Source organism: Podarcis raffonei, chromosome 17 (assembly GCF_027172205.1).
Source record: "Podarcis raffonei isolate rPodRaf1 chromosome 17, rPodRaf1.pri, whole genome shotgun sequence".
Classification (NCBI taxonomy): Eukaryota; Metazoa; Chordata; class Lepidosauria; order Squamata; family Lacertidae; genus Podarcis; species Podarcis raffonei.
The window spans coordinates 3,248,427-3,259,043 of record NC_070618.1 but is presented as its reverse complement, the minus strand read 5'-3'; the positions used below and the strand labels follow the sequence as shown (position 1 = coordinate 3,259,043).

At 47.0% G+C, this 10,617-nt stretch overlaps 1 long non-coding RNA gene across 1 annotated transcript; it reads left to right on the top strand.

The window, feature by feature from the left end:
• The first annotated feature begins 2,700 nt into the window (after positions 1-2,700).
• LOC128405272 (uncharacterized) lies at positions 2,701-10,007 on the top strand. Its single transcript, XR_008328253.1, has 3 exons — positions 2,701-3,140; positions 3,525-3,616; positions 9,515-10,007. It is a non-coding gene; the product is annotated as an uncharacterized LOC128405272 (long non-coding RNA).
• Positions 10,008-10,617: the final 610 nt, after the last annotated feature.

The following is a 10,617-nucleotide window of genomic DNA, read 5'->3' as shown; positions in this document are numbered from 1 at the left end:
GGTAAAACCTCAGCGCCTAGGACTTGCCGATCGTATGGTCGGCGGTTCAAATCCCCGCAGCGGGGTGCGCTCCCGTCGTTCGGTCCCAGCGCCTGCCAACCTAGCAGTTCGAAAGCACCCCCGGGTGCAAGTAGATAAATAGGAACCGCTTACCAGCGGGAAGGTAAACGGCGTTCCATGTGCTGCGCTGGCCACGTGACCTGGGAGTGTCTGCGGACAGCGCTGGCTCCCGGCCTATAGAGTGAGATGAGCGCACAACCCTAGAGTCTGGCAAGACTGGCCCGTGCGGGCAGGGGTACCTTTACCTTTACCTAAGGTACTGGGTGCATAAAATGGTGTCTCCAGTACGCTAGGGCTGTATCCATTGGTCATCCGAGTCATCAGCCAGCGTGGTGTAGTGGTTAAGAGCAGTGGACTCGTAATCTGGTGAACCGGGTTCGATTCCCCGCTCCTCCACATGCAGCTGCTGGGTGACCTTGGGCTAGTCACACTTCTCTGAAGTCTCTCAGCCCCACTCACCTCACAGAGTGTTTGTTGTGGGGGAGGAAGGGAAAGGAGAATGTTAGCGGCTTTGAGACTCCTTCGGGTAGTGATAAAGCGGGATATCAAATCCAAACTCTTCTTCTTCTTCTTCTTCTAATTTGGAGCCACACGCACAGCATTGAGCAAGTGGCGAGTGCTCAGCTTTTACATCACCAGTTGCCTGTGGGAGAGGAATTACATCTGGCCACCTCTGGCCTCCGAACACTGATCTTCAGGCAGGTAGAGCCCTACAGTTGGGCTGCAGCAGACAGGATATTCTGTCACATTGACCAGACGAGGGAAGAAAGTCACGCTTTATGTATATATGCCTGCTCCAACCAATTCAGCTGTCTTACACTTTTTTGCCAATCATAAAGGGGCCAACGTTTCCGCATTGTGTCCAAAAAGAGAACACAGAGGCAAGGGCTGCTTACACGGCGAGGTCTCGGACTCAAAACCGGAGGTTCTTGGCCAAGCCCTGGCATTGAAAGTGGGTTTTGTGGCTATGTTCCTAGTTAAACCTGTGTCAAATTAAGCTCTGTTTTCATGGAGAGAAGAGCGGTTTATTCCCAATACAGAAATAAATGACTTTCGACCATGAGAGAGCAGACCCTCCAGGTGTCCCTATTCTCCAGGGACAGTCCCGGATTCACAGGTTTCTGATTTGATCCTGGAATATCCCTCTTTTCCTTAGGACATCCCCATTTTCACTGGAGAAATGTTGGAGGGTATGGAGTTCTGCAACCCATAAGCCAAGGAGACTAGTAACTATTGTTGTAAACAGAATCTGCCCTTATTCCCTTATGGGGGGCACAAGAGCCCTTATAGAGTCCTTTGTAGATTCTCCATCGGTAGGAGAAAATAACAGAGGCCAACCAGAGAATATTGAGAAGCAAAGCAGCTAGTAAGCCTGATCTTTATTGAACTGTTGCAACAGGGTGCTCCCCTCACCTGCAGGAGAAGGAGGAGGACCCAGAACAAAGGTGTGCCTGCCCTTGTCTATATTTTAAATTCCCTGCCCTGGAGCCCAAGACCACCCCTCCATACATCACACATACATCACAGAAGGGGTGTAACCCAAGACCTCCCCCCACAAACATCATACCTACATCACAGAAAAGGCGATCTACAACAGGAATTTGAATGTTGTTGTTTTTCCTGTCGGCCTCGGTCCCGTATACCTGAAGGAGCGTCTCCATCCCCATCATTCAGCCCGGACACCGAGATCCAGCGCCGAGGGCCTTCTGGCGGTTCCCTCATTGCGAGAAGTGAGGCTACAGGGAACCAGGCAGAGGGCCTTCTCGGTAGTGGCGCCCGCCCTGTGGAACCCCCTCCCACCAGATGTCAAAGAGATAAACAACTACCTGACATTCAGAAGACATCTTAAGGCAGCCCTGTTCAGGGAAGTTTTTAATATGTAACGCTGTTCTGTTTTTAACACTTGATTGGGAGCCGCCCAGAGTGGCTGGGGAAACTCAGCCAGATGGGCGGGGTATAAATAATAAATAATAAATATATGATGATGATGATGATGATGATGATGATGATGATGATGATGTCAGGTTATCTGATCATGCCTTATCTGATTGCCTTTCCTGGTAGTCTGGCCATTCCTTTGAGATGGTGATTACTCAATTCCTGAGACAATGGGGAGGTTCCCTCACCCCCTCGCTCCTTGCAGAGAAAATATTTGGTCAGTTTGGGAGTCAAAATGGTTTCAGGACAGTCTTCTTGTGCTGCTCCAGACATGTGATCCACATATCTATGTACATGCTTGGTTGGTACGTTTATGAACATTTATTATATATATAAGACCTTAAAAAAAATTATTTCAATATACAACCTTTAGAAGACATCCAAAGGCAGCCCTGTATGGGGAAGTTTTTTAATGCTTTATTATGTTTTCATATATGTTGGACGCCTCAGTGCTGGGGCAGCCCAGTCAGATGGGCAGCGTATTATTATTATTAAACAGGACATCCCTATATTCACTGGAGAAATGTTGGAGGGTATGCAACCCATATCCTGCTGCCAACAAGTTGAGGTGCCAATTTTATTCAAGATTTAGCCTTTCCAGAAGAAATCCCACAAAGTAAAATAAACCTGTGGCCATTGTCCCACTTGTGGCACCTCAGCGATCCATCTGCAAATTAAGCCCCTATCCAGAAGGCAAAAGCCGCTGGAGAATAATCTTCAGCAATGTGCAATAAAGGCAGATGTTCATGCAGTTATCCTGGCTTGTTGTGGAAGAGGGATGTTGGATGTATACAGTACTAGCATAGGGTAAGCAGCCATCAGTTTAATTCCTACTGTAACAGGGCCCATAGTGTGAAATTTGCAAGATTTATTTATTTTTTTTAAAATTGCTATTCTTTCATATGCTCCAGGTCCTGAGTTCCAGGAATCAAATGGCTCCACAGAGTCCTGGAACGAGAGCCACTATGGACTCTCATCTTGGACTAAGGCAGGGCAGTGGGCATCTTGGCTGAGCTTGCTCAGCTTCACAAAGGATAATAACAAAGAGCATTCTGGGAACTGTAGTTCAGAGACCATTGCATAAAACTCCATTTTATTTCCTGTCTCAGACTCCTCTCTTCAAAATGTGATCCCTTCAACAGGTAAGGAAATAAGAGGATGGAACTGCAGAAAGCATTTGGCCGTGTGTGTTCCACTAGAGGGCAGAGGCATGTAAGGACAGGGGCTTAACCATATAATATAAAAAGGTGAAAGAGTTAATACGGTAAATTATTTGCTTTGTAATTTACAAACCTGAAGGGAGGAAATGGGGATGTTGACCTAGACTGGATTCCTAGCATTTTGGGCCTGCGTGATCAAACTGAAAGGACCAGCAGATGAGTGAAAGCTGGTGGTAGTTTGGAAGAAAGTGAAAGTTAGCTACAGGGAGGTAGAGGGACAAAGGCATGCACAATCTTGCAGGAAAATGTCTTGCCATTTTTGTACATCCTGCTGTAAATTTGTGTTGCATGCAATTGTCTTTCCAGCATAGATTCTAACAGCGCAAGGCAATTTAAGGGAGACAACTATATTTTACGAACATTTAAAGCGCTTTGAAGGAGACTTCCTTTTCTATGAGGTACATGCATAATTTTGTAAAAAAACAACAACCCAGCCCTATCACTCCGGTCAAACAGGTTTTGCAGGTTTTAACAATCTTAGGGTTGCCATATTTCAAACAGTGAAAATCTGGACAGAAAAGTTGTTGAGCATTTTTAAGCAAAATTGCAAAAAAAAGAGAGAGAAAAGAGCTGTTTTTGAGCTATTTTTAAGGAAAATCGGCAAAAACAGCATTGCTGATCTGGGCTGCCATATGCACGGACATTTTAACGATTTCTGACTGCAGTATTCCACATATGTGTCCAGGAAATCCCAGATGTATGGCAACCCTAAACAACCCAAAATCTGCAAAGCGTATTTGATCAGAGTGGATCATCAGAGGTGGCGTGAGTATACCCACCAGGAGTGGCAACCCGTCTTTCAAACTGCTGCCTGCCTCTAGCCTTTGAAAACTAACAGTCTGGAGAGACAGTTTTTTCAGAGAGTGGTTTGAAAGAGGGATTAATGGGCACACTCAGCCAATGTTTGCATTTGGCAAACAGGTTTTGCAGATTTTCCCATTGCAATGAACCCATTGGAAAACCTGTTTGCCTGTAGACGGCTGTGGGGTCAACGCGTCCGCACAGAACAGGGACCAGTCCGTCTTTCAAATCGGTTTCAGCTCTCTTAAGAATTATTGGCTGCCTCCAGCCTATCACACATACAGCCAAACTGTACACATGTTTGCTTGGAATTGAGTTGCATGGCAAGGTCTCAGACCCTCCCAGGAAGTGGAATAAAGACACATGAAGCAGTATTTTAGGTTAATGGGCGAAAAAGGCCACAACTTTATTGGTTACAGAATGTGAGTGGTATTGGCTTAGGCACTGGAAACCACATGAGTATATCTGACTCCTCCTGCCCATCCGCAGGAGTCTTGGAAGGGTTAACCACCAGTAGGGGGAGCCCTGCTGATGCACATCAACTAGTAACTCCCCCAGGGTCACTGCTAGCGGTCGTGCCATGGTCCTCCTAGCCCCCGCCCCCGTCTGGGGCTTCAGAAGAGACCATGCCCCCTGGATTCCTTTAACGGAATACCCTTGAATTAGGAGGGGTAGGTGATGGCCTTTGAAGGACTTTATAGTGATACGTATCTATGATCTATGATCTCGTTGCTCGGTCCCTGCTCCTGCCCACCTAGCAGTTCAAAAGCACGTCAAGTGCAAGTAGATAAATAGGTACCACTCCGGCTGGAAGGTAAACGGTGTTTCCGTGCACTGCTCTGGTTCGCCAGAAGCGGTCATGCTGGCCACATGACCCGGAAGCTGTCTGCGGACAAACGCCGGCTCCCTCAGCCTATAGAGCAAGATGAGCGCCGCAACTCCAGAGTCGTCCACAACTGGACCTAACGGTCAGGGGTACCTTTTCCTTTAGATGAAAAACCAAATGGCTGGTGCCAATTTGCCAAGTGGGAAAAAATTTCTACCAGGCCCCTTGGACAACCAAGGCGACCAACCGAGGTCCATAGCAAGGTCAAGAAATAGAGCCTAATCTAAGGGCAGGAGAAGTGACCAAGCAAGGAGAAAAGGGGTGGATTGGACGGCCTATGGATGACATGGCCGAGGACCATCCAATGGCGCAGGGGCAATCCCACCCCATGCATGTGGGGAGGGCTTGCTCCCAGCCCGCAACATCATCTCCCCAGGATTGGGAAATGGCTTTCTCAATTTGACGTGCATAGGATGCGGTCTTACTGTGGCATGTGCTATCATAAAAAAGAGCATCAAATGTATGCTGAGGTCAGTGATCAAATGCATTTATATTTGCAGAAGGCTAGACTAATATGTTACATTTATTGTGTTTGTATGCTGGCAGAGTGTTTGTATGGAATGCTTATCCCCATTCATTGATTGTCATTGAAATATACTCGGAGTCGAGTGTGGATTTCATGCTCTTTATTCAGCTCATAGTGGTGAGGAGGAATAGAAGTTCCCCCAGAATGTCTGCTTTATATACATTATTTACACAATGGGCCGCACGTGATTGGCTAATTCCGGGATTCTCCTGTAGGCCAATCAGGATGCGGATTCACTTCCACCTGGAGCTGGATTGGGTGGCTCCTCTGGACCAATCAGACTGCTGCATTCTGAATCCTATTGTTCTAGGACCAATCAGACTGCTGCCTTTTGGATCCTATTCAACTCAGTACATAACAGTCATCTAAATCAGTCTTGCCAAATACGTAGAGGTGGTTTGTAAGGACACAAGAATTACTGGTACAGGCATGATGAATTTCCCTTAGCAGGTCCTAGATAATCAGGGAGTACACCCTTCCATCTTTCCACAGCTATTCCCTCCAAACCTCTGGCAAATGAGTCATTTTGAACATGAACTCCTGAAAGCAAATTTCTTAAACGTTGTAGTCTTCCTAGATTTGTTCCTCACATTACACTCCACCAACTCTAACACACATGTTTTTGTACAGATAGCAAGTGTGAAATAGTGGATAGAACAAGGCCATGGCAGTTCATCCCTGCTTACAGAACAGAGCGGCTTTTCGGAGAGTCGCTGTCTCCGAGCTCAGTGTAACTCGCAGGGCTTTCCTCCTTAGTTTTATCTTTCTCAATTTTCAAAGGCAGACAAAGATCTGCCCCATATACAGCTGTTAAGTGCCTTGTGGGATGCAAATATAATAGATAAATAATAAGAGCAGCGTGAAAATTGAATGGCAGCAAATGTAAAAATAAATAAATGATTAAATATGCGGTGAGCCACATTGGCTTGCTAACTATGTTCCCTGTGAGGTATTGCAGTTGATATCAGAAGTACCTGATAAGGTGTTCTGTTCTAAAGTTGCAGCGGTACAAGGAATGAAAGGTGGTAGGAAGCCATAATTTCAGGAAAGGACGTTACAAAGAATCTGGAGGACATGCTGCACGGCGGTGTGGCTGATATTTATTGCCCAATTTATTGCCCACCACCACCACACACACCAGGGATGCCAACTAAAGAGGGCAGAAGGGGCTTCGGCCCCCTCAATATTTGTGGGCAGGGGGCTGAGCCCCCCCCAATACAGTGGTACCTCAGGTTACATACGCTTCAGGTTACAGACTCCGCTAACCCAGAAATAGTACCTCAGGTTAAGAACTTTGCTTCAGGATGAGAACAGAAATCGTGCAGCAGCAGCAGCAGCGGGAGGCCCCATTAGCTAAAGTGGTACCTCAGGTTAAGAACAGTTTCAGGTTGAGAACGGACCTCCAGAATGAATTCAGTTCTTAACCTGAGGTACCACTGTATTGAGGGCCCCCCAAACAGATCAGCCTCCCACTTGCAAACATGCCCTCCGCATCCCCCATCCCCCACAGCCACTGGCAGAGCACTCTTTGGGGCCCAGAAGGTGATCTTTGCTCTCTGTGCCCTCCTGCCCCTGCTGCTGCCAGGGTGCACCGGGGATCTGGTGCCCCCCCCAATTGTACATTAAGTTCATATGATGTCATGCGGCGCCGGGCTCCATCATTGTGGGGGGCAAGTTTGCGCCCCTGACACACTTATAACTCACCAGGAGCTTCTCATGCACACACTCCACTGAGATGAACGAGAACACCGTCCCGATAGATCTGCCTGTCAGATCTGCTTGACTTCAGCCGTGTACCTATTAGGGCTGGGCGATATATCAATATATCGTCCAAAACTGGTTTGAAGTCCATATCGTGATACTGGTTTCATAATTTTTGACTATAGTGAATCCTGATGAGTGATAGGGCTGGGTGATATATCATCCAAAATTAGTTTCAAATCCATATCATGGTATTGGTTTCATAATTTTCGACCTGGCAATATATTGTGAATCGTGTGTGTGTGTGTGTGTGTGTGTGTGTTACGCAAAAATCACGATGCAAGCAAAACCGTGAAGCCAGCCAATGCCTCTACATAGCTCCATCTTGATTTCAGACATTGTGATATATCAGTATATTGTGATGTTTAAAGGTAAAGGTAAAGGGACCCCTGACCATTAGGTCCAGTTGTGACCGACTCTGGGGTTGTGGCGCTCATCTTGCTTTATTGGCCGAGGGAGAGGACTTCCGGGTTAGCGCCAGCGATAATGGCAGATTCCCTCTGATCTCCGAGGGACCAGCTCCGCGGGATCGGGTCTGACCGCTGTGGCGAAGCGGGGACCCATTCAAAAATCACAGGCGGGTGAAGCCTGTGAGCGTGGGACTCAGCGGGCACCTTTAGCACCCCCCCAAACTGCAAAGGGACCCTCTTTTTGGGCTCCGGAGCAAAGCGGGGAGAGCGGCGCGGTGCTGTGAGTGACTGCTTCTTCCGCGGAGCGAAGCCACACAGCCGTTATCGGAGAGCGCTGACTTTTTCCTGGACAATTTGGCTGCAAGAAACAACTACCCGTGAGTAGGATTAAATTGGATTATAAAGGAAAGGAAATTAGTAAATTCGGTACCGAAACGGGGGAAGAATAAACAGGAAGTCTGCCTCCCGTTTCTTGTATACGGAACAAAGCAAAGAGCTAGAACTTTGAAAGCAACTTTTAAAAGGGTTAAAATCCGAATGTCAGACAGAAGATTTTCCCTCCGGATTGCAGGAGAGGAGGGGAAAAGATCTGAACTTTTATTTCCTGTAAAGAAAGTGGGGAAAGGAAGTTAAAATCCACTGCTTAGACCCTGGGAACGGACTGCCTTGATAATGAATGCCGTATTGTGAAAGGCACTATTGGCAATAGATTGCTTTTGACAGCTAACTCTGCAAAAGAGATACAGTGTTTCTGGCTGACTTCTCCTGGTTTTAGAGTAACCTCAAAATAGTTGGAATTGATACAGTCGTCTTTTTTGATGAACTGGGGGACTTTAAAAAGTTACTTTTAAAAGTTATAAGTTTGACTGTAACTGTGTCCCCCTAGAGGAAGTTGGACATTGTTGCAAAAACAACTGAGCCAGGGAATACTTATCGCAAAGTATTGGAAGACCCAAGATTTCCCCACCTTGGAAGAATGGCAGATGAAGGTGATGGACTATATGGAATTGGCAGAAATGACTGGCAGAATCCGAGACCAGGGAGAAGAGTCGGTGGAAGAAGATTGGAAGAAATTTAAAGACTACTTACAGAAATATTGTAAAATTAATGAATGTTAGAATGATGTTGGATGAAAAGTTATGTGGTTTTTAGCTATAATGCTATAAGGAGTATGAAAAAATTGGACTATTAATAGATAAAAATCTAATGTTACATTATTTTAAGATTAAGGATTAGGATAAGTAAAGAGGGGAAGGATTTGCTGAACTAACAAATTAAACTGGAATACAAAAAGGGAGGTTTGAGGAGGTCTGGGAATTAGGCAAATGAAAGAATGTGATGGAAAGATGGAATTATTTTTTACTTGTATTCTTTCTTTTTTCTTTTTTCATTTTGTAAAACTCTAATAAATATCCTTTAAAAAAAAATATTGGCCGAGGGAGCCGGCGTACAGCTTCCGGGTCATGTGACCAGCATGACTAAGCCGCTTGTGGCGAACCAGAGCAGCGCACGGAAATGTCATTTACCTTCCCGCCGGACTGGTGCCTATTTATCCACTTGCACTTTGACATGCTGTCGAACTGCTAGGTTGGCAGGAGCAGGGACCAAGAAACGGGAGCTCACCCCATCACGGGGATTTGAACCGCCGACCTTCTGATCGGCAAGCCCTAGGCTCTGTGGTTTAACCCACAGCGCCACCTGCGTCCCCATTGTGATGTTTAGCTGGTGATATATCACGATGCTGAAAACCAGATTTCGCCCAGCCCTAGTACATATCAGGGTGTCCATGTGCTTCTCAGTGTCCATCCCTGCTTTTTTCAAACCTCTGCTATTGTTTACAACAGCCACTTTTTTCTTCCTAGTGTCACTCCCTTCTGGCTGTACTCACTAGTCTCTCTCTCCTATTCCTCAGCAGCCTCATGAGGATGTGGATAAAGGATGTGGAGCCCTCAGATGTTCTACCGACCCTTCACACAATACCTTATGTTGCCTTCAGCATGAAGTTCCAGATTCAACAGAGTGACTTTACCTTCTCTTCCTGAACGAGCTAACTGACAGACTTGCTCTTAAGAGCACGGAGTGTGGGTGTACAAAGGGGGCTGCAGGATGGGAGGAGGCCTGGAAATGTGGCTGGCCAGTGTGCAAAGGAGAGTTGAGAACAATAAGCGGGAGGAGGGGTTGCAAAAAGAGAGGAAGCAGGAGGCATGGGAATGTGGTTGAAGATGAGAGCAGGGGCATGAGAGCTTCTGCAGAACAGGAAAGATTGGTGGCTTCATAGCTGGGTGGAAAGTGAAATGGGTGCTTTGTAGCTGCGCTGTGTGGGAGGAGGAAGATGCAGGCAGGGCCAGCCCAAGACATTTTGTTACCTGAGGCGAACCACAAAATCACACTCACTCTCTCTCTCTCTCTCACACACACACGGGAAGGAGGAGTGAGTGAGTGAAGACCTGCATCAGGAACAAGGCGGAAAGGCAGATCTGGACTTCAAGGAGTGTGCTGCTGCCACAGAAGCAGCAGGTGATGCATTCCTTGGAGGCAGGATCTGCTGCCCCTATGGATCTTGCCACCCGAGGCAGTTGCCTCACCTTGCCTCATGAGTGAGCCGGCCCCGGATGCAGGTTACCATGGAGGGTGGTTTGTGTGCAAGGGAGGGTTGCACAAAAGGTGTTGGGGGGAGGAGGAGGCGTGGGCATGGGGTGCAAAGCAGGGCAGCAGCACAGAAGAGAGAGGTAGTTTCAGAAAGGGGTCTGGGATGGTGAAAAGCAAGCTTAGCAGTTGCACACCGTTATGTATTCAGTGGTCTGTGTTTGCCTGAGCTTGAGTCTGGACTAAGGATTCTGAGCTCCTGATTCGATACATTATGTCCAATCACAGAACATTTCAGGATTTGGGCCTCTGCCATTGGCCCTTGGACTCTGAGTCGTGATTCGCAGCTTGGAAGTTTAGACAGCCAATCACGTTGGGAGTGGGAGTGGTCCGGGCTTTCAGGAATGTATATAAGCAGTTGCTTTGCCC